Genomic DNA, 23,171 nt, shown 5'->3' with positions numbered 1-23,171 from the left:
AGGACTTCGTATGAGTCAGACAGATCAGATAGCTCATCTTAAATTGCCAGAACAAGGCTGGGGATTTCATGGGTCTTTACTTTTAGCTTTACTTTGCACACGCATTTGTTGTATTTTAACACATGCTTATGTACAAGTATTTGCTATATTTTAGCATACAAACATCCCTATATCTACAAAATGAATACTCCTGCTGTAAGAAACAGACAGTAGGTAAATAGCGACAAAAACACATTACTGTTTTCCCTTTGCTTTTGCAAGGGGGCATGCCCCCCTGCACCCCCTTACACAATAAATACTCTAGCTGTAAGAATCTAATCAACAATTAATATATGCAGATGTCATTGGAAAATTTTCATGACATGCCATTCATCATTTGTATACCTCATCACAGGCATTAGTCCTGTCAATCACTCCGGCCACGCCCATTCCTGCACGAAACAGCCGGTGAGCCAGTACACTCTACAACATCGCCCACAATGCAAAGCAACTAACTTTATTTATGCATTTAGTTACTATTTATTTTTGCTTGCTTAAAAGGGAAGTCCAACAGGACAGGGCACAAAAGTTCTAGACATTAACAAAACAAGTTATTAATTGATATAACATGAAGACAATGACTCAGTATAAGGCCAGACAGGGAATACAAGTAATGCAGTCAGACCTGCAGCTACACAAATTGTCCTAGATCAGTTTAAAATATTAAAAGACAGAACAATCTCAAGCATTTAAATAAACTACCCAGGTGATACATCAGTTACACATCTAGAGACTAAAATTTAAATTTGTGATAGAGGATTTTGATAAAGTCACTGATCATAGTTTCAGAAATGGATTTTAAGGACTGTTAACAAAATGACTGATGAGCTAGTCATTGTTCTTTGCAATACAGTGAGTTCCCAATTACACAAAGGTTCTTGTCAGCTTATTTTTATTTCCAGGTGCTTCACCGACGAAAAGATGTGCACTGTAGAAGCATTTTTTGCAATTGTCAGAAGAGACTGAGATACATTTCAAAATACTGGTATGCATCTGTTCTGACAGTGTACTTCTGAGTAATTTCAAGTACACTTTTACTGCCATTTAGCTGCTGAACTAGTAAGGGATTAAGATGTGTATTATTCTGTGCCCCAAAACTCGCTGATGGTTTTAGAGGACATTTTTAGTATTTCAGTCCTGCAGTAATTTTTGTGGGCATACATCTACTGCTGAACCTTGTTAATGAGAGTTTCTAATGTATGAATCACACCATATCAAGGTTTTTACGTTATATGTTACAGCTTACAAGTTTTTTGAAAAAAATGAGTGCACTCCACTTATTTCATAAATAAAAACTGAAGCCACATCTCTCCTAAACGTGCACACACACACACACACACACACACACACACACACACACACACACACACACACACACACACACACACACCACCAAGTGTGAGAACTGTACAAGTAGATTACTGACTGAGAACAAACAGCTCTATACTACAGCTTCCATCTTTTTGGAGCTCTGTTCCCTGCCTTTTTCTGCCCGTTCAGTTTTCAGAATACTAATTCTTAATTTACAGAGGTCTCTACAGTGTTGGTCTAGCATGTCTTAAAAACACAGAGATCTTAAGCCTCGACAAGAATAGTTAAATCAGACTGCTCCTGACTTTTACACTTGGCATACCTAGTAACCTCTGAGAGCATTTCCTTTTCTTCCCTATCTCCTGTGTTTTCAAATTGGCTTCATCCTGAGATTTCTTCAATGCAATACTGAGGCCTCTTTCAGGAAATTACTGAAATCCTCTCGATTTAATTTGGTCTATTTCAAACCTTACTGTGGGTCAGGCTGTTTATTTAGTACCTCCTTTTGATTTTTTTTCTTAAAACGAACTTGAAATCTTTTTCAAGTTGGCTTCCTCTTCGATCTTCAATCCACAAAATCTCAGACATCACACACCCACATTGCAGAAAAAAAAATTGTCCAAGTCAACTGTGCAGTGTTTTGTGAACTTTGTTCTTTCCTAGTGTTGTGCAACTGTGGTATTTGGATAGTATGCCCCCCCCCCCCCATGTGAGGAGTGAAGAAGGGATTGCCCCTGAAAAATCACTAATTTCAAGCCATCAGGCAGGTGTCAAGGTTGAAGAAGAAATCATTTATGTTATGATTTCTCACAGAAAAAACATAGTAGATGCATTTAATTTTCATTATATATCCCTTTTGCTACAACCTATATATTTTTAAGTGTAAAATGATTGCTGATTTAAGTTGATACTTGATAAAGCATGTATGTTTGAGGCTTGTTGCATTATGAATTTTTATGACTTCATGTGGTTAGATTCATGAAAATAAGTTTGTGCTTATTTTACTCAAAGGTAAATAAAACAAAAAAGATGGAATGAAACTATGAATCACTAAATCTAGGTAACAAGTAAACTGTCTGGGATACAGCATGCTTGGACTTTAAACAAAAAAGAAACAGCTCACACATCACAGTTTCAATCATAAATGGCCCATACTAAGTTTGGTACCCCTCTTAAAGCTGTCCTATTACTCATTTATCAGCTGCAGGCTTCCTAAATCTGACACCTCCTATCCCACTGTTCAGTTTTAATCTATTATTCAAAATGGTCTCCTAGACCATAAAATGTAGACTATCCATTGTGAAGACAAATCAACCTTCCAAATTTCTAAGTTTAATGTTAATGTGAGAGCCACAACAGTTATAGGTTCATAGGTGTGTACTAGGCTAATGACCCTGGAGCCTTTACAAGCTTAGCCCATAGGATTACCCTGGCATAGTGCCACCGGACCTTAGTTCCCAGTGCCTCTGTCGAGTAGAGCCACTGAAGTGACCCCCATAGTGAATTTTCTATTTCCCATCCACTCATCAAGATTTCTCTTGAAGAGGGCCAGTAAGGTGCTCTGTTTGACATGTATAGGAAGTCTATTCCATAGCATGACCAGTCTCTGGGTTATGAACCTGTCCCTCCAGCATGTTCTGTTGATTGTGGTAATGAGGTTGAGGTCTCTGGAGTGTGTGGTGCGGAGTGATTGGGATTTCTTTACATGTAGCATTTCTAACAGAGCTGGGTCAGACATGGCTTTGTAAGTCAAGCAGAGATCGCATCTAAGTAGGCGATATGAGACAGAGAATAGTTGGAGTTTTTTGAGTCTGTCCATAATAGGACAAGTATTTAAAGCCTAGGATCCTCTTTGTGATGTACTTTTGCGGCCTCTCCAGTTGTTGCAGGTGTCTAGTGAGGTACATGCCAAATGGGGCATTGTACTAGACTGGCCTAATGAGGGAAGAGTAGAGGGAGACAATGACCTCTTTCTTCCTGGATACAAAACCCTTAGTAATGAGATGTGCCACATAGAATGACTTTCTGACCACAGTGGCAATGTGGTGGTCAAAACAGAGGTTGCTATCAACCTGGGTTTCTAGTCCTCTTATAATGCCTTCTGTGTTCAGTAGACTACCATCGATGTGGTAATTCATGGGAACTGTTTTTTTCCAAAGAGGATGACGACACATATTTTGGCACTGAGCTTAAGGCCATGGTTCTGACACCAGTCGTTGGTCTCAGTGAGGCTTTTCTGTAGGATGTCAACATCACTTGGGGAGTTAATAATGGCTCCCAACTTGCAACTGTCTGCGAACTTTGTCAGCCAGAGTCCCTTCATGCTGGCCTGGACTGCCGAGACGCAGATACCAAACATGAGAGGAACCATGACCAATCCTTTGTGGACTCCATTCATGACTGGCCGGCAGTCTGACATGGAGTCAGCTACTTTCACACTGTGGGTTCTATCTGTGAGCCAGTTTGCAACCCACCTAGTGATATAGGGGTTGATGCCTAGCTTAGTGAGTTTTTCTAGGATTCCTGAGTGGAGAATGGTATCAAAAGCCTTGGCCAGATCAAGGTAGGCTGTATGAACCACCTTGCCTTCATCCACAGCTCTGGTGACTGACTCAAAGATGTCGACCAAGTTTAGCAGGCATGATCCAGCCTTCACAAAACCAAACTGTGTGGGATCCAGAGTTTGGAGATTCCCTATATCCTTGTTTATTAGGTCCATGATGATGCATTCCATAGCTCTGCATATCAGATTTGTCAGGCTAATGAGGTGATAGTTCCCAGGGTCTGTAGTCTCTCCTCCTTTGTGGAGAAGGATGACTATAGCAGTGTGCCATTCAGTAGGGACAAAGCCTGAGGTGAGGCTGTGATTGAGCAGGACACACAGGTGAAGTGCCAGTTCACTCTGCAGTTCATGTAGAACACAGCCAGGGATATTGTCAGGTCCCATATAAGCTGTATTCTTGGCCTTGGACAGAGCTGTTTTAACCTGTGCAACAGTAATACTGGGTGCCTGGCAATCTACTGGTATTGTGATTGGTCCTTTGGGGGGGGGGGGGTAAAGTTGCCACTAAACCTGTCGGACAGTACATTGGCAATATCTGTTGGCTCGGTATGGGAGGTACCATTGTGCAGTAGCACAGAGCAAATCTCGGTATTGCTGTGGAGATTCTTTACATAACTATAGAAGGCCTTGTGGTTGTCTTTACTATCTGCTGCAATTCTGTTTTCATAGCTAGCTTTAGAAGATTTGATGAGGGATCTCAACTTTTTGTTGAGGCTGATAAGGGAGTTTTTCCAGTCTTGGAACTTCACCTTAGTCTGGATCAGTTTCCTCCTTTTGTTGTAGAGTTTGTTTATGGCAGGGGGCCACAAGATTGGCTTCCTTTTTTTGGAGGAGAGCATCTTGGTTCTATTGGATATGGTGAGATCCATGCATTTGTGTACGTGTTCGTACAGTGCATTGGTGTATGATTTGGCGGTTATGCAACTATTATCCATTTGTATGGGTGCCGTGAAGTTAGTGACCTCTGTTTTGAGGAGCTCAAAGTTAGCTTTGGAGAAGTTTTTCATGGTGGTTACCTTTGCGGGGGGGGGGGATTTCCAAGGTGATTAGTTTGTGGTTGGATCTAACCAGGGAGGAGTTGACTATTGGTGTAGACCAATGGTCACACATGTTAGTACTGACCACGTCAAGGATGTTGCTACCTCTAGTGGGGGTAAGAACAAGCTGGTCCAGGGCACTGAAATTAATGGAATACCAGAAAAAGTTGGGCAAGTTTATTGGTACATGAGTAGTTTTCCCAGTTAATGGAGGGGTAGTTGAAGTCACCCAGTATGAGAGTGTTAGGTTGGACCCTAATATTCTCCAGGGTGCTTAGGAACATGGAGGGCGAGTCTTGGGACATGGTTGGGGACCTATAAAGTACAGTTTTGTACCTACCATAAATGTAGATGTTCGAAGATCCACATTGCTGCAGTCCTTACATATGGGTAGTCCGCTGTCCTCGGTCGGCCCGAATACCAAAGTATTAGGCTGACGTCGGTCATGGGCGCTCAGATCTGACATCAGAGCGTCAGGGTATAAAAGCACATGACCGACGTCATATCCTCAGTCTTTTCTTGCCCCAGATGTCAGAAGGCCCTAAAAAGAAAGGCCACAGCCCAAAAACAGGATACCTCCCAAAAACATGCCCAACAACAACCATCACCCAAACCATATAACCATGCCAAACTACAGAGGCGAAGGAGGGAGGGTAAATTGGACTGCAGCAATGTGGATCTTCGAACATCTACATTTATGGTAGGTACAAAACTGTACTATGTTCTTCATCTCACATTGCTGCAGTCCTTACATATGGGTAGAATCCCAAAGCAGAGGTAAAGGGAGGATGGCAAAATCATAAAGCATTAGGGGCTGCTAAAATGCCCTGTAATATTGCAGTGGCAAATCCAGCCCTAGACTTAGAATAAAGAGGAAGGTGGTAATGCTTGGAAAAAGTATGTACTGAACTCCAAGTGGCTGCTTCCAAAATATCTTTTGTAGCTACCCCCTTAGAAAGGCAGTAGAAGTGGCAGTAGCTCTAGTGGAATGAGGTCTGATTCCAGCCGGAATCTCCTTACCATGATGGGAATAACAGAAAGAAATACAAAACCCAATCCATTTAGAAATAGTTTGTTTTGAAACAGGTTTTCCCTGAGAACCCAAAGCAAAAGAAACAAATAACTGCTGAGACTGCCTGAACCCCTTGGTTCTGCTCAAATAATAACGTAACTGCCTGTGAATATCCAAAGTATGCAAAATCTTCTCCCCTTTATTTTGGGGGTTTGCATAAAAAGTAGGCAAATGAATAGTTTGGTTCAAGGCCACACTAGAAACCACTTTAGGCATAAAGGAAGGATTAGTGCAAAGATACCCTATCCTTATGAAAAATCAAGAAAGGTTCCACTGCCATAAGGGCCTGTAATTCAGAAACCCTTCTTGCAGAGGTAATGGCCAACAAAAAAGCAGTCTTCCATGATAAATACTTTAACTTCGGCAGTAGCTGCAGGCTCAAAGGTTGTAGAGTAAGCTTTTCCAACACAAAATTGAGATCCCAAGCAGGAGTAGGAGCTCTCTGTGGGGGTCTTATGTTCTTTCCCCTCTAAGAAATTGCTTAAACAAAGGATGGGAAAATAAAGGAGGGTCACAGTCATAGTGAGCAGAAATGGCTGCAGCATGAACCTTTATCGAGGAGAAAGACAAACCCTTGTCCAATAACTCAGTAAGATATTGAAGAGAAACACTTAAATCAGGCTTGGAAACATCAAAGTCCTTCGCTTTGCTCCAAAGAAAAAATCTCCTCCATTTATCAGCGTAAACTTTCCTTGTACTAGGCCTTCTGGCCTCCAAAATAACATCAAAAACTTGTTGTGGAAGCTGAGACCCTCCAGGGTCTAAAACAGAATATGCCAGGCTGTGAGATGCAGAGACTGAATCTTGACATTGAGGAAGTGATTGCCCTCCTGAGACAAAGATGCGGAATCAAAGGCAGAGGCCATGGAGGCTCCGTACCAAACTCCTCAGTAGTGGGTACCAGTGCTGTCGAGGCCAATCCGGCTATCAGAATCATGGATGGCTTGTCCATTCTGGCCTTCAGGAGTACCTTGGGAATGAGAGGCAGAGGTGGAAAGGCATAGACATGAAGATTGCTCCAACTGAATGATAGAGCATCCACCTTCCAAGCTGTGGGATGAAACATTTTTGTGCAAAACTTTGGCAACTGGTAATTTAGTGGAGGAGCGAACAGATCTATGTCTGGAGTCCCCCATAACACTGTCAACCTTTGAAACACATGAGGATCCAGTTTCCACTCGTGAGGATCCACAATTTGTCTGCTCAACACATCCGCTAAGGAGTTCTGTGCTCCTGGTAGAAACCTTGCCTGAAGATTGAGGTGTAAACTGAGAGCAGTCTCCCACAAAATCATCGCTTGCCTGCAAAGAGGGTACGAATGGGTTCCCCCTTGCTTGTTGATGTACCACATGACAGTAGTGTCGTCTGTTTGAATCAACACCTGTCCTGGGTGAAGTAAATCCTTGAAAGCCATCAATGCAAATTGGACTGCTAACATCTCCTTCAAGTTGATATGCAAATGTTGAAGTCCGACAGGCCACGTGTCTTGCACCCATTTTCCATTGAGGTGTGCTCCCCAAGCCTTGTCCGAGGCATCTGTCGTTAGAATCTGACTCGCCTCTGGTCGGGTCACAGAGAGTCCCTTGTTTAGGTGACATTCCTGAGCCCACCACAAAAATTCTTTCTGAATGCAAGGTATTATCTGAATGACAGTGTCTAGATCTTGGCAGTGTTGTGTCCATACATTTTTGAGATACCATTGAAGCTTCCTCATATGCAGTTTGGCATTGGGAAGCACCAGAATACAAGATGCCATGAACCCCAAGGCTTGAAGGACTGTCCTTGCAGTCAGCCTGGACTGTAGAGACATGTGATGGAAATAAAGAGAAAGGCTTCTTTGTTTGTCCGGGGTCAAAAAGGCCATCTGGGAAGCTGTATTCAGTCTCACACCCAGAAAGCACCTGTCCTGAGAGGGTACTAGACTGGACTTTGTTTCGTTCACAGAATACCCTAGGCATCTTAACACTACCATCACATACTGTAGATGATGCAGAAGTTCGTCTTTGTGTTGTGCAATAATCAGGCAATCGTCCAAATAAGGATAAATCTGTATTCCTCTTAACCTGAAAAAGGCTATCACTGGAGCCAGAACCTTTGTGAACACTCTGGGCGCAGTAGATAAGCCAAAGGGCAATGCAGAGAACTGATAATGTAAATTTCCAGCCAAAACGCAGGTACCTCCTGCAACTGGGCCTGATAGGAACATGAAGATAAGCCTCTTGGAGATCCAGAGTTACCATCCAGTGATCTTTTCCCAACAGAGGTAAAAGCTGTTGTAACGTCAGCATTTTGAACTTTGGAATGTCCAGATAAGTGTTGAGGATGGATAAATCCAAAATTGGTCTCCACGTGTTCCCTTTCTTTGGTACTAGAAACAGGCGAGAATAAAATCCTAGTCCCACTTCTGACAGAGGAACTGGCTGTATAGCTCCTATTTGAAGAAGTAAAGAAATCTGCTTGTGAGCCTCTATCCTTTGCCGAGGAGGAACGTCTGGCATGCCTTTGAAAGGAGGCAATGTAAGGAAATAGAACTTGTAGCCTCGGTTTATAATGTCCAATACCCATTTGTCCTGGGTGACTAAAAGCCAGTTTTGCTTGAAGAGTGCTAACTTTCCTCCCAAAGGAGCTGCCAGGGAAGAAGAATCTGGCAGCTGAAAATGCAGGTCATTGGGCCTGTTTACGAAAGGACTGACCCCTGCCCTCACCTGCAGATTGTGCAGGTGAACTCCAAGATCTAGGCCTGAATGTACTGTGAGCTCTGCCCCTGCCACGTCTAGATCTACCCCTAGACTGAGAATCAGAAGAAGGGTAGGTCCACCCCTTAGTAGGCCAATTTCTACTAAACTTTGGAGGTTGCACCTGCAAAAAATCTTTAACAGTCTGCATGGACTTAGCCTTGTCTTCCATTTTCTTCAAAACCGACTCCACAGGGGACCAAACAAAACTTCAGACTGTAAAGGGGCATCCAGAATTCTAGTTTTAACATGCTCGGACAAATTCTGATCCTTAAGCCAGGCGTGCCTATGAAGAACTGAACCAGTAGCCGCCACCCTAGAAGAGGCCTGTACAGCATCAAAACCACACTGCAAAGAATGCTTACCCACCTGTTCAGAGACATGTACTAAATCCTGCAATTCTTTACACTCTATGCCCTCTGCCAAAGCATCCACTTTAGATTTTAGCTGAGAAAGGAGGAAATTCTGATATTTCAACATATGAAACTGGCAATTTAAAGCCCTCATTGCTAAAGTAGAAGAGGTATACACCTTCTTACCCCATCTATCCAAAGCTCTAGCTTCCTTATCTAGAGGAACCAGATTCTTTACAACAGAAGCTCTAACACCCTTAGGCCCCTGACTAATAGTTTCTGGGTCCGCCCTAGGACTCTTATACAGATATTTATGAGCCTCAGGCACCCTGTAATACCTGTCCGGTTTAACTGGCGCAGGAGGCAAAGAATCTGGATTAAGGGAAACCTCCAAGAAAACATCTTGAACAACATCCAAAACAGGAGGTATAGCCAAGGGTCTATGCTGTGGTAAAAACAAGAATTCCCTAAGCCTCTTCCGTGAATCAGAGAAATCCTGGCCTTCCCACTTAAAATGCTCCCTCATGGAATGCAGAGTTTCTGAAAAAGAAAAATCCTCTGGAGGAGAAGCAGAAGGAGTGGAATCCTCTGCATCAGAATCCGAATAAGGGGGAAAATCTTGAATATCTTCAGCAGAAGAGTCTGAGTCATCTGAGGCCTGATCCAAACTTTCCAACTCTGGCTCCACCCTGGGCCTCTTATCAGGAGGGGGCATAGAACCTCTAATTAAAGTAATCAAATCTTCTGCCATTTTAAGCATGTGCTTTTTAGGCACAGACCCTGAAGTACCTGGAGGGACACCAGAGGAAGGCAAAACAGACCTGCCCTTAGAAGAAGCCTTAGAAATAGTAGCAGAAGGCCTAACCACCTTAGGCATAGAAGGGAGAACAGTAACCTGAGAGGCCCCTTCAGCTTGACCTGACTCCTGTGAGGCCACATCCTGCAAAATCAAAGTTTCCCCCTGAGACTCAACAGAAACTTCAGCCGGATCCACCTGCTCCACTGTAGTCTCTGCAGGACCGGCATCCGAAACGGACGAATCAACCTGTCTAGGTTTCAAAGATTTGTCTTTGCGCTTCTTCGTGGAAGCGGGCGTCGGAGGATCCGACGGCATATTATAATTACACCGCTTACCAAAGACTAACCTAGCACAATCTAACCTTCTTTTTATAGTGCGCTTATTAAACCTAGCACAAAACCGACACCCGACAACGTCGTGGTCCGGTCCCAAACAAGGAATGCAAAGAGAATGATAATCCCTATGCGGTATCTGTTTCCCACAAGAAATACAACTATTCACTTTTTCTGACATCCGGAATTAACTGAGGCAAGAAAAAACAAAAATATTCTAGCGGTACTTAGCCCAACTTGGTTTCGGTCTGAAACTCAGAATACGAAAATTTCAGAATGCCGAACGGCACTTGCAACGCTGCTTCTGCATTGGACCATGCGGCAAAAAAGACTGAGGATATGACGTCGGTCATGCGCTTTTATACCCGGACGCTCTGATGTCAGATCTGAGCGCCCATGACCGACGTCAGCCTAATACTTTGGTATTCGGGCCGACCGAGGACAGCGGACTACCCATATGTAAGGACTGCAGCAATGTGAGATGAAGAACATCAGGCTACGGCCTGAATCGCTGTCCTACCCAATGTTAGCTGCACCTGGATTATCTCTGATGCGTTATGTTGGGCTACCAGTCTGGAGGTGTGCACATCCTTTATGAATATGAAAACACACCACCTTTGGAGCTTCAGTCCACGTTCTGGGGCCGAAAGGTGTGGAATGAGTTACAGCCTGGTAGTGCAGGGGTGCTTTCTGCTGCCTTAAACTAGGTCTCTGTTACAGCACAAATGTAGAGGTTCTCCATTTTAAGGAGTGCTTCGAGCAAGTGCATTTTGAGATTTAGACTTCTAGCGATGAGCAGCATGACCCTCAGACTGCATTTGTTTGTAGCTGTTACGCTGGCAATTTGGTCTTTGGAACACCACCTAAAAAAGGCACTATAGAGGTGGCAAGAGCCTTGGCCACTATCTGGAAGCCCAGGGGTGACAGATGCAGGCCATCTCTGGCAAAGCATCAAGGTCTGTCAATCATGTCATCCCAGATACTGGATCCCCTTAGAACGACACCAGAAACTTAGCCAATTGTTTAAATCAATCATTTTCTGCTTGTACTGTAGTATCATACTGGGAGATGGTAGGATGCTGCTCAGGGCTAGGGTATACCCAAAGAGAAAAAGCTGAGCCGAACCACCACAGCTACAGCAAAACACAACTTTATTGCTGGAAATAAATACTAGGAGTAAGCTCTCACGATCACATTGACCGTTTCATCAGACTGCTGTTATCAACCATCTCATCTTATTTAAACACATATTTGTCCAATAAGCAGCTTAACCTAATTAAAATACAATTAACCAATCAAGGACACTACTAGCTTCTTTTAAAAACTTAAAAAAAAAAACTTTCTTATACATAAGTATGCACACTATATAAACAAAATTTGTTACATCTTTCCTTAATAAAAATGTTAAATAACACAAATATCTTACTTAAAAATACAAAAGAGGAATATGGTGCTTATTCATTTATCCTACTGATTTTAGTGTGCAAGTGCCCTTGCTTTGAGGAAGGGTTTTAGTGAGACAGCTTCATTGATCCCCGGTGGTTTATCAGCATTCAGCCTCATAATCTACCTCTGCTCTGCTGCTTAAGTCCTATTCCTTGTGTCCCCTCTTCTAACACCTTCCTCAAGGATCTCTAGTACAAGGAATTTAAATATATGTTGTGCCCCTACTGTTTCTACATGCTTAGCCAAGGCACTTGTTTCTTTCTTATTCCTTATTTCTCTGATATGTTCTAGTATGCGATCCTTTAACATTCTGTTAGTCTTCTCTATGTAAAAAACTTTGCAAACTTGGCAGAAACTAAAATAAAATACATTTTTAGTTCTACAATCTGCATAGCATTTTGCTTGGATTTCAAAGTGAAGTTGTTGATGTATAAAGGTTGTGCAGGAGTATATATACTTACAGGCTGTGGATTTCCTCCATATATAAGTGCCTAGTCTTTGTGAGATGTTACTCATTCCAGACTCTTGCATTTTATAACATAATTGACGCTTGAGTGATTTTTTGTTCTTAAATGAAAAACTAGGTGCATCATCTATCACTCCCTCTAATTCTTCCACTGCTCTCAAGATGTTCCAGTTCCTTTTAAAAACTTCACAGAAAATGTTAATGTCACTAGCGAAGGAAATGGGGAATCTAAGTTTGTCATCAATGCTATTGGTCCTTATTCCCGAGTCTTCCTGTCGTGAAAAGTATGCTTTCCCTTTCTTCCCTCTAAGTAAATCTTCCACACACATATCAAACTCCTGCTTGGAGTATCCCCTCTCTAAAAACTCTTCCCCAAGGGTTTGCAGAGCTACTGTCAATTGTGTGTCACTATTATTTAGTCTCATCCTTCTTAGAATCTGTCCCCTCATAATATTCTTACCAGTATGTTTTGGGTGCATACTATTTTTATGAAGTAAAGAATTTCTCCTGGTTGGTTTTCTATATAAGCTAGTTTCCAGTCTGTTAATCTCAGACTTCCTAACAAGCACATCCAAAAATTCAATTTCTTCAAATGAAGACTTGCATGAAAACTTCAGGAATGTTGTTGTTGTGTGTAGATATTCTAAGAACAAATCCAACTCTTGCAAGGAGCCCCCCACAGAAAAAAACATATCATCAACAAAACGGGTATACCATGATAAATGTTTGCTGTAATGACTATTCTGTAAAAATGATGTATACTCCCATTCAGCTAATGCCAGATTGGTGTAGCTATTGGCACATACCGTGCCCATAGCTGCGCCTATCTCCTGAAGGTAGTAATCATCCCTGAAAACAAATATATTATTCTCCAGGATAACTTCCAACAAATTACAGATCAGGTTCACCTTCTCATTAGTGAATATCTGTTTAGCATTCAATAGATTCCTAATATTTTCAGTGTCCCAATGGTTCGAAATAACTGTGAACAAAGATGTTATATCTAGACTCACAAAGATATTCATAATCAACTACTATTATCTTGTTGTAAAGTACTTGTAAAAAGGTCTTAGTGTCCTTCAGCATATATTCACAGGTTTCAAGCACCGGATGTAGACATTTTTCTACGTAAATAGATAGTGGTTCTGTCGCCCACCCTTTACTTGTGACTACAGGTCTCATGGATGGGTTCTCTGCATCAGGGACATAAGAAATAAGAAAGAAACGAGTGCCTTGGCTAAGCATGTAGAAACAGAAGGGGCACAACATATATTTAAATTCCTTGTACTAGAGATCCTTGAGGAAGGTGTTAGAGGAGGGGACACAAGGAATAGGACTTAAGCAGCAGAGCAGAGGTGGATTATGAGGCTGAATGCTGATAAACCACCGGGGATCAATGAAGCTGTCTCACTAAAACCCTTCCTCAAAGCAAGGGCACTTACACACTAAATTCAGTAGGATAAATGAATAAGCACCATATTCCTCTTTTGTATTTTTAAGAAAGATATTTGTGTCATTTAACATTTTTATTAAGGTAAAATGCGACAAGTTTTGTTTATATAGACTGTGCATACTTATGTATAGAATCTATTTAAAAAAGTTTTTTTTTTTTAAGTTTTTAAAAGAAGCTAGTAGTGTCCTTGATTGGTTAATTGTATTTTAATTAGGTTAAGCTGCTTATTGGACGAATATGTGTTTAAATGAGATGAGATGGTTGATAACAGGAGTCTGTTGAAGCGGTCAATGTGATCGTCTAAGCGCTTACTCCTAGTATTTATTTCCAGCAATAAAGTTGTGTTTTGCTATAGCCGTGGTGGTTTGGCTCAGCTTTTTTTCTTTGGATATTTCATTCTTTAGCTGCGAGCCATATCCTTTGTCTGGGGTTCCGGTTTTGTTTTTACCTCTAGGGTCATACCTGCCTGGGTTTCATAATCCGAGAGCTCCTCCATGTCTCTTTTCATGTAGTCCAGGGAGGTACATCTCAAGTCATTTACACCCACATGTACAATGACACAGTCATATTTGTACTTCTTGTTGAGGGACAAGAGTGCGTGCGTTATGTGGCAGATCCTGGCACCTGACAGGCAGCTGACTGTTACTTTCTCCTTATTCAACCTAGTGAGTGTGACATCAGTGTGCCTAACTATCGAGTCACCTATGACTAGTGTGCTGGGCATGCTGTTTTGCCTTAGGGACTTTGGTTGAGTGGCACACTGTTTAGGAGAGTTATGTGTCTCGTGATTAGTTTGTGTTGTGGTGGTTGAGTGAGTTTCTGCCTTGGAGGTCTCTGTTGTTTGGGTAGATTTCTATTGACAGCCCCTGCGAAGGTGGGTGTGTGGTTTGTGGTTTTACGTGAAGGCAGTGCTGGTGTGTGTTCTCGAGGGCTGTGTGTTCCATGTGGTGTGGGCATGTGATGATCTTCTCCTCTTGACCCGCTATTCCGATCTTGGCTGGAGAGTGTGTGGCTTCCAGTTTGGATATACAAGTGCATCTCTCGCAAGTCTGAGTGTTGGGAGGTAAGAGGAGAGGGTTGTCGGTATACATGAGGCAGTTGCTACATTGTCTCAGGATACCCAAGTTCACCAGGTTAATAGGAGAAAGCACGGGCAACTGACCTTTAGACATGCCTGGAGGGGTGGGCATTAATAATAAGTACTGGAGCTGTTTCCTTGTAGAACATTTAGTGCTGGTACACCTCATCACAAAAGGTTTCTCATTCAGAAAAAAAGAGGTCATTGTTCCCCTATACTCATCACTCAGACCCATTATAGAGTACAACGCCCCTTTTGGTATGTACCTCACAAGACATCTACAACAACTGGAAAGGCCGCAGAAATACCTCTCAAAGAGGATTACCGGCCTCAAACAGATGCCCTATGCAGACAGTCTCAAAAACCTCCAGCTTTACTCCGTTGCATATCGCCTGCTCAGAGGTGATCTCTGCCTAACATACAAAGCTATGTCAAACCTAGAGCTGTTGGACATGCTCCACTTAAAGAAATCCCAATCCCTCTGAGCTACATGCTTTAGGGACCTAAACCTTGTCACCACAATAAACAGAGCATGCCGGAGGGATAGATTCCTGTCCCAGAGACTTCCTATACTCTGGAATAAACTACCTATCTATATCAAACAAAGCTCCTCATTAGCATTCTTCAAGAAAAATCTTGATGACTGGATGGGAAATAGGAAATTCACCCCGGGGATCACCTCTGTGGCTCTGCTCGACAGTGGCACAGGAAAGCAGGGTACCTTTTTGGCTGGGCTTGTATAGGCCCCAGGGCCGATAGCCTAGTACCTACCTATGAACCTACGGTAGCACTTTTGTGTGCTTCAATAATTGCTACAAGAAGTCTGGTAAAGTGCTAAACTAATAAGCTAGTAAAAGTGTAGGAGAGGAGAGAACTAGCAGATCTATGGGAAAAATTGAAGAGCAGACTTTGGCAACACTTAGAAGCTTACAAACAATCCTGTATACAGCAAATCTGTATCTGGACTAGACTAGTTACAGGAAAGGCGGGAAAAGCGCAAACACGGGCTTTTAGACCAGAAAGTTGAAGGAGATGGAAAAAACTGCCTAAACGGTCAATAAACTACAGTTTCTGGGCCAGAAACCACTACTCTGGCAGTAGATAGGCTACCTAGTGCTTACCACTTCCACTGATAAGCTACAAGGCTTCCCTCCAACACAGAAAGGCTTGGGGGCTTAGAAGCTTACATACAGTCCTGGATACAGCAAAATTGTATCTGGACTAGACTAGCTACAAGAAAGGCAGGAAACAAGCGCAAATGCGGGCTTTTAGATCAGAAAGTTGAAAGAGATGGAAAAACTGCCCAAACGGCCAATAAGCTACAATTTCTGGGCCAGAAACCACTCCTCTTGTGGTAGATAGGCTACCTAGTGCTTACCACTCCCGCTGATAAGCTAGAAGGCTTCCCTCCAACACAGAAAGGCTTGGGGGGCTCAGTAGCTTACAAACAGTCCTGGATACAGCAAATCTCTATCTGGACTGGACTAGTTACAGGAAAGGCAGGAAACAAGCTTAGAATTTTTTTTTTTTTTTTTTTTTTACAGAAAGGCAGCTAAAACAGCACTAAAAACAATTCATGTGCCGTGCAAGCTAGCACACTTAAGTGTGTAGCAATATTAAAGAAAATACAGTTTAAATAAATGCAATTTATTCAAACTGCATTATGAACTGAATTTAATTATTGTTTTATTCAACTCTGAACAGTTAAAAAGTGCCAAAGAATATACTTATCAGCTGAGCTGAGAAGTACACTCAGTCAGAACACAAGGAGATTCTAGCAAAGTTTTTTTTTTTTTTAAATGTTCTCTCTGTATTAGGTAGAATGAGCTAATGACACTAGACTGGGATATAGCTGAACAGATGGGACTGGTAGGAGTGTCTGAAATCAAAATATGATCTCACTGTACTCAATTGAGTAAGGAAATGAGATGGACCCAGGAGGAATGTTCAAACACAAATTTACAGGAGAGGCGGGTAATTCCAAACCTATAAAGATTAATACCACAACAAGAACAGGGAGGGAAGGTGGGAAACTAACTGCAGAGAGACAGTGAGACCACAATATTCAGTGAAACAAATAAACAGAAAAATAAAATGCAGTACTATCTAACACTGCAAGCTCATACTTAGCTTGTAATACAGTTGATGTAGGTATATAAACAGCTCAGATATTCAGCAAAAATAAATTTACAGATAAGTGACTAGCACATAAGCACAGATAAACCCTCTAGACTAACAGTTCAACATCGAAGTGAAAACAATAACCCCCACTTACTGCAGAGAGACCACAATATTCAGTGAAATAAATAAACAGAAAAATAAAATCCATTACCATCTTTAACACAATATTCAATGAAACAAATAAAATAAACAGGAAAATAAAATGCAGTGCTATCTTATAACACTACAAGTTTGTACTTATCTCAGCTTGTAATACAGTTGATGTAGGTTTATAAACAGCACAGAAATTCAGCAGGGGTACATTTCCAACCTGTTGAGGCTATGTGCATTAACAGTTGTGATTCAAGTTTTACTTATTCGTATAAAAGTTTTATAGTGAGGAAGAAATAGATAAAAACATCTGTATGGACAGCTAGGTTTTTGTTAGCATCAACCGTACCAACAAGTGCCATGCATTTTCTAAAAAAATGTGTGTGTCAAATTCTGGTAAGCTTTTGTCCACCTTGTATTTTATTTATTGCATATACCATACTCTAATCTACCATGTGTACTATCCTATCATCCTGAAATTTCACCATCTCAGTCAGAATTACTCCCAGGTCCTGCTCTGTTGTCCCCAGTCATATCTAGACATATATCATAGTAAATTTCTGTTCTGCTAATAAGTAAACCCTTACAGCCTGCAAACCAGACATGGTTATCTTGTGTCTGGTAATTTGTGTGCATGGGAAATGCCCCAGACACCAAAACAGCCATCCCACTCTTCTAACCCTCCTTATAAAAGGAAAAGACTTCTGAAATTCCCTCTGACTAATCATTTCTGATGTTCAGAATCTGTAAGATACGTCTCCTGCAGGCATATCAAATGTGTTTTAAATGGTCTTAACATGTGCACTATGGTTCATTTTACTGGGCAAGAAAGCACACTAACATTGCAAGACAAGACTGTTAAAGCCATGCTACCTAAATTAACTAGATGTGTCCATTACTCTGGTTCCCCTTGCCTCTCTTACTCTTACATATATACAGACATTCGTTGTATGCCTTGGCAGTAAATTCAAACCAAAACTCCTTAACTTTCAATGAATCAAATCATCAGAATAAGGAAGCTTACATTTTGAAGCTAGAATTACATCTGGTTGGACTCTAGGCTTCAAATGTTAGGCCATTTAGCGACAAAAACTAAGTTGAGTGGCTACTAGTTGCCAGTATGCACAAAACATGAGATGCAATTCAAGCAAAAATTTCATAAAGAATACTGAAAACACTGACTATAGCAGCATGCGCACATGAAAAGCCCAATTATTCAAACAGCAATACAGAACTGGTGAGCTCCAGATGAGGAAGTACCTGAGGAAGTGGACTGCAGCAAGTCATAAATAATCACTTCAATCATGTAATTATAAATTCATAAAGTCACTGTATACTATACAAGACTCATCCACTTAATTTCAACATTCAAACCTTGTGGCTTGTATGCCCTATATTTCAGAATAAAATAACTTTATTTTTGTAATAATCAAATTTTAATATTATATCCATACTCCTAATTTGGACTTGATCAAACTTGCAAACAATTCAATAACACCCTTGTCATTTCTCAATTAAGAAATTGCAGAATACAGCCTGTTATTTTCTAAGGTGTCGTGCTGTTTATTAAATGGCAATTTAAGGTCAGTTATGAAGCCCAAATCTTTAAAATCAGTCACTCTATCAAGTTCCTGGCAATGAGTAATATGCTAAGAATTAATTCTGTCATTCAAAGGGCATGAGTTTACACAATCTTGCTATTGAGACCAAGGTTATATGCATGTCCCATTGATATTAGCTGTGCTGAATGGTTTGAAAATATTCTACTTCTCTACAGCTAGTTATGATATGCACTAACTTGATGCCATCTGTGTAGGATTTGTGGAAATCAGAGCCGTTAGGTACACTGATACTGATTCCTGACGACATTCACTGCACTGTCTCCCTCCCCTGGTCACCCATCTCTTCTGGACCTATGTGATGGCTTCTTTACCTTCATCCAGTTAGGCCATTTTGTTCTGGTGGAGTGACGGCAGCTAGGCATCCACTGGCTAGGCATGAGTCATACAACTGATTCATTCCTGCCTGGGGAGTGCTGTCAGACCATTTGATCTGTTCTGGTGAGAGCTGGGTGGTACAGAGCGGGTAAGCTTCAGGTCCACTGAATGGCCTACTCTCCCTTGGAGAGCTAACCCTTGTGGCAGCGCTTGGACCTACACGCACACACACACACACACACACACACACACACACTGCAGTGCCTGCAGAAGTCTGTATGCTGCGACACGTGACTTTCCCAGCTTGCAATTATGCCAATTAACTGTGTGTTTGTCAGGTTCTTAGCCCACTTGCAAATCCTGGATACATCCTCTATGTGTCACCCAAGAGGCGAGCCTAAGCTGCCAGTTGTTAACTCTCATCCTCCCAGCACAACCCCTCCAACTCCCATGCTGCTAATCGAGAGTGGCTCATCTAGACTATTATAGTTTATGCACCATTCTCTACTGGTTTACTACTTAGTGGTGCAAACAATAACTTATTCAGGAAGCATCCTTTTTTTTTTAACTTAACAACTTACATCCCACCAAACTGAAAACAATGGGAAAACTTTACGTAAATTATGTCAACTTCCAGATTGTTCTCCAAGGTGTGCATAAAACATTTCTAAGAAAGTAAACTAAATGAGTTAGATGATTTATCCTTTGATTTCCCTAAACCTGGTCAAGTGTAAAGTATCTTGGTTTAACTGCATCAGTTTCTGTTCCTTTATTTTTTGAACACGCCAATTACATTTCCTATAGGAAGTCAATGCTGGTGCAGTTTCTGGTTGTGCACCAGTAGTGATTCAGACTGCTAGGGCTTTTCATTTTTCTTTACAGATACTTAAGGATAATTTGGTCACTCTTTTGCAGAGTTACTTAATGAAAGCAAGCAAAAAATGCTTTTTTTATTGTTGGTTTCATCCATCTGATTCATCTGGTTTACATCACGTGGTTTGAGTTTTGTTTTTTTTTTAATTAACAAAACATAGGGGATGTCTAGCTTTCTGGTAGGCATGCCAAAGTATTACAGTACTCTGACTCTCTACATTCCACTAATAAGGCACTCAGGACTAAATATTGCATGACTTCTGTGTTTAACAAAAACTGAGGGAGCCAATACTTTCTTATGATAGCTGGGTCACCTTTCTCTTGAATACTGGTTTAATTTTAGCAGGTTTTCAAGCCTGCAGAACAATTCTACTCTCAAGAGATGTATTAAATGACAAAATTAAGAAGGTCCCACCAATTATAGTCTTAGCTTCTTTAAGTGCAAAGTATTCAATGACTCAGCATGAGGGAGCCTTATTACCATTACAGCCACTCCCCTACTTGGGAACAAGTGACGTTCCTGGGGGTTTGTCGTAAGTCGAAAAATTTCTTAAGTCCAACACACCCTTGTCGGTTAATGGAATATGCTCAAAAGTGTACCAATATCCACCAAAAAAGCACCAAATTTGTACCGATAACCACCGAAAAGCACAAATATGCACAATAAAGATAAAAATACTGTACTCTAATCATAAACAGAAATAATCACACTGTATAACAAAGGTGATTAGTGGAGTGTTTAAGTGCCGCTAATACTTGACAGCAGTACTATATTTTTTGACAGTAGTGTATTTTTTTACCAACCTTAAACAGTACTTTAACGTATAATAGCAAAATACCCTACACAATACTTAAAGTGTGATGATGAGTGCACAGATATAACATCATCAAGCAGTGGGAATATTCAAAGAATTTCCTATGGATGTAAATGGCATTGGTTCTTGTTCTTGCGTAAGTCTTCCCACCTCAGCTCTCTTCAGATATCAAGAGATGCCTGCACAGCTATTTTTTTCTTATGCTCATAAATCTTTCTGTAGCAGGTAATAGCTTAGTGAATAACTGCACACATTTTTGTAAACCTATTAGTGTTTGGGTCCGGAGACTCAATAGAAGCAAGTGCCTTCCTCAATCATGTTGAAATCTTCAACCAGCTGCTTAGTGAATTTCTTGGGTTCCACAGCTTTGTGTTCCTACTCTATAACTTCCTCCTCTGCTCTTAACAACTCTAGCTCCATCAAATCCTTGTTGCTCAGCTGCTTACTGTGGCATTCCAACACACATCTGGGGCACAGAACTACTGTTCAAGGTAGTAAGTCATGTTGCAGAGGGACAAGTATAGTAAGCTGCGTTTGTTTACAGGCTAAAGACTGACTGCTAATGCCACCTCTTGTATAGTGGTCAAACTTCAAACAAGTTTTTTCTAAGTCTGAAAGTTCATAAGTTGAAAGGATGTAATTAGTCCTCAGAAAGATATACTCAGGAACTTTATTAGTCAGAAAGATATACTCAGGAACTTTATTAGTGAGTATATTGTCATTAATGAATAAATTAAAACATACTCATCTACAAATAGGTTCACTATTTCACTAGTTATTAATTTTGTATCTATTGTGGAGAATGGCAAAATGGCCATACATCTTGTGTCTGGCACTATTACTTACAAATGGTGATTTTTGTCTTTTTTTCTTCTTTATTTCTCTGTTACTAGCCAGTCAACATTCAAAATTCTTATCACAAGAAAAAAGCTCCCAACTTATTTTTGTAAGTAGTTCCATTGAATCTCAGTACATGTTGAGCCAGTAGTAGCACATAGTTTATATAATCTGTTTTCCTGTGATAACACTGTTAATGTTTGTAAGGTTAGTTTCCTGGTAATCCATTTTGCTTCTTACTAGTAATACAGATTTTGTTTTTAAACATTACTAGCTATTCTTTTATGGTTTCCAAGACCACTCAACTAGACATTAATTAAGACTGTAGTCTACCTCCAAAATGTCAAGCACAGTTTGGCCTTATTATAATCAGCTTTAAATTTAAGCAAATTCATCAGACTGTTTATAGTTTTTTAGTTTCATTATAGTTTATTAACATACTAAAATTAATTGAAATGTTTCCAAAAAAGCAGCCCTATGTGCAGAACTCCAAAAATAAAACTAGATGTATATCCAGTACACAACAGCTTACTAAACTACACATTAATCATATAATTCAGCATATGTAACATAGAAAAAGTGTACTTGATTATGTTTCAAAACTAAACATCGCATGAAGCTCTAACCAATACTAGCATTCAACAGAAAATAATGAAAGAAAGCAACTTCTGTTCCACTGTCAAGTCGAAGTGGTCCCCTGCTCAGTCTTTCTCACAACCTTCTATCCTCTGCTAAATATTTTAATCAAATAGCTCTTTCATCAGAACCAGAAGTTTGGCTTATATAACAGAATTATTTTCTCTCCTCTTGGGAGTGACTGTGTTTGTTGTAACCAACATCAAATTTTCTAACAAGCTCTTTTCTAACCTGCTGAAGTAATCAAATCTTCTCTAATCCTATCAAAAACAAAAAGGGAATGACAGTAAATCAACCTGTCCAAAGTTTATTGCAGATAAGCTACAACTCATCTTTAAATGCACCTAAATGTTGATATTAATAACGGATAAGGATCAGACACTATACAAATTAAAACAGGACAGAAAAAATGTCAAACTGAATGCATTGTTTTATAGAATAACAAGGAGAAATAAGGCTGTAGATTTAATTAAGGAGTGCAAACAACCGGAAAAAGACAACAGAATGGGAAAGACAAAAGATCTAGTCAAAAAGATTGGTGATATTAATGGGGAGAACTTTCAGGCAAAAAAATGGGCATGATAAAATACAAAGATGGGAACAACCTAACGGAAGCAGAAGGTATTAAAGTGGACACAGCAGGGACATGCAGAAGAACTCTACAAGAGGAATCCTAACATCACTGATATGTATGATGGTATGTTCACTAATGTTTAATGTTCTAGAGCCAGATGTCGTGTACAGTGAAGATAAATAGGTCCTAGAAAGCCTTGCTAGTAACAGTGCTGCAAGAAATGATGAAATTCCAGCTGAATTGTTTCAAAGCCTACAAAATGTTACAGTGCTGCTTGGAATTTGTCACTAAATTTGGAAAGCATGGTAGTGGCCTTTGGAGTATAAATGGTCACTTTTTATTTCAATCCTAGAAAACTGGAATGCTAAAGACTACACAAATTATCAAAAACTGCACTTATGTCACATGCTAGCAAGATAATGCTCAAGATCCTGCAAGCTAGTCTCCAGCAATATCTGGACCATCAACTGCCAGATGTACAAGGTAGTTTTAGAAGGGGCAGAGGCACCAGAGATCAAACTGCTAACATTTGCCGAATAATGGG

General features: G+C 40.7%; 1 protein-coding gene across 9 annotated transcripts in view; it reads right to left on the bottom strand.

Annotated features, from left to right (window-relative positions):
* Window positions 1-23,171, bottom strand: part of ANKZF1 (ankyrin repeat and zinc finger peptidyl tRNA hydrolase 1) — a 450,598-nt gene that overhangs the window by 259,096 nt on the left and 168,331 nt on the right. The gene's annotated exons all lie outside the window — the stretch shown is intronic.

The sequence above is a fragment of the Protopterus annectens genome, chromosome 7.part0 (genome assembly GCF_019279795.1).
Source record: "Protopterus annectens isolate FY-2018-M chromosome 7.part0, PAN1.0, whole genome shotgun sequence".
In the NCBI taxonomy this organism is placed as follows: domain Eukaryota; kingdom Metazoa; phylum Chordata; order Ceratodontiformes; family Protopteridae; genus Protopterus; species Protopterus annectens.
Note: the sequence above shows the minus strand (reverse complement) of the source record. Positions and strands in the feature narration are given on the sequence as shown.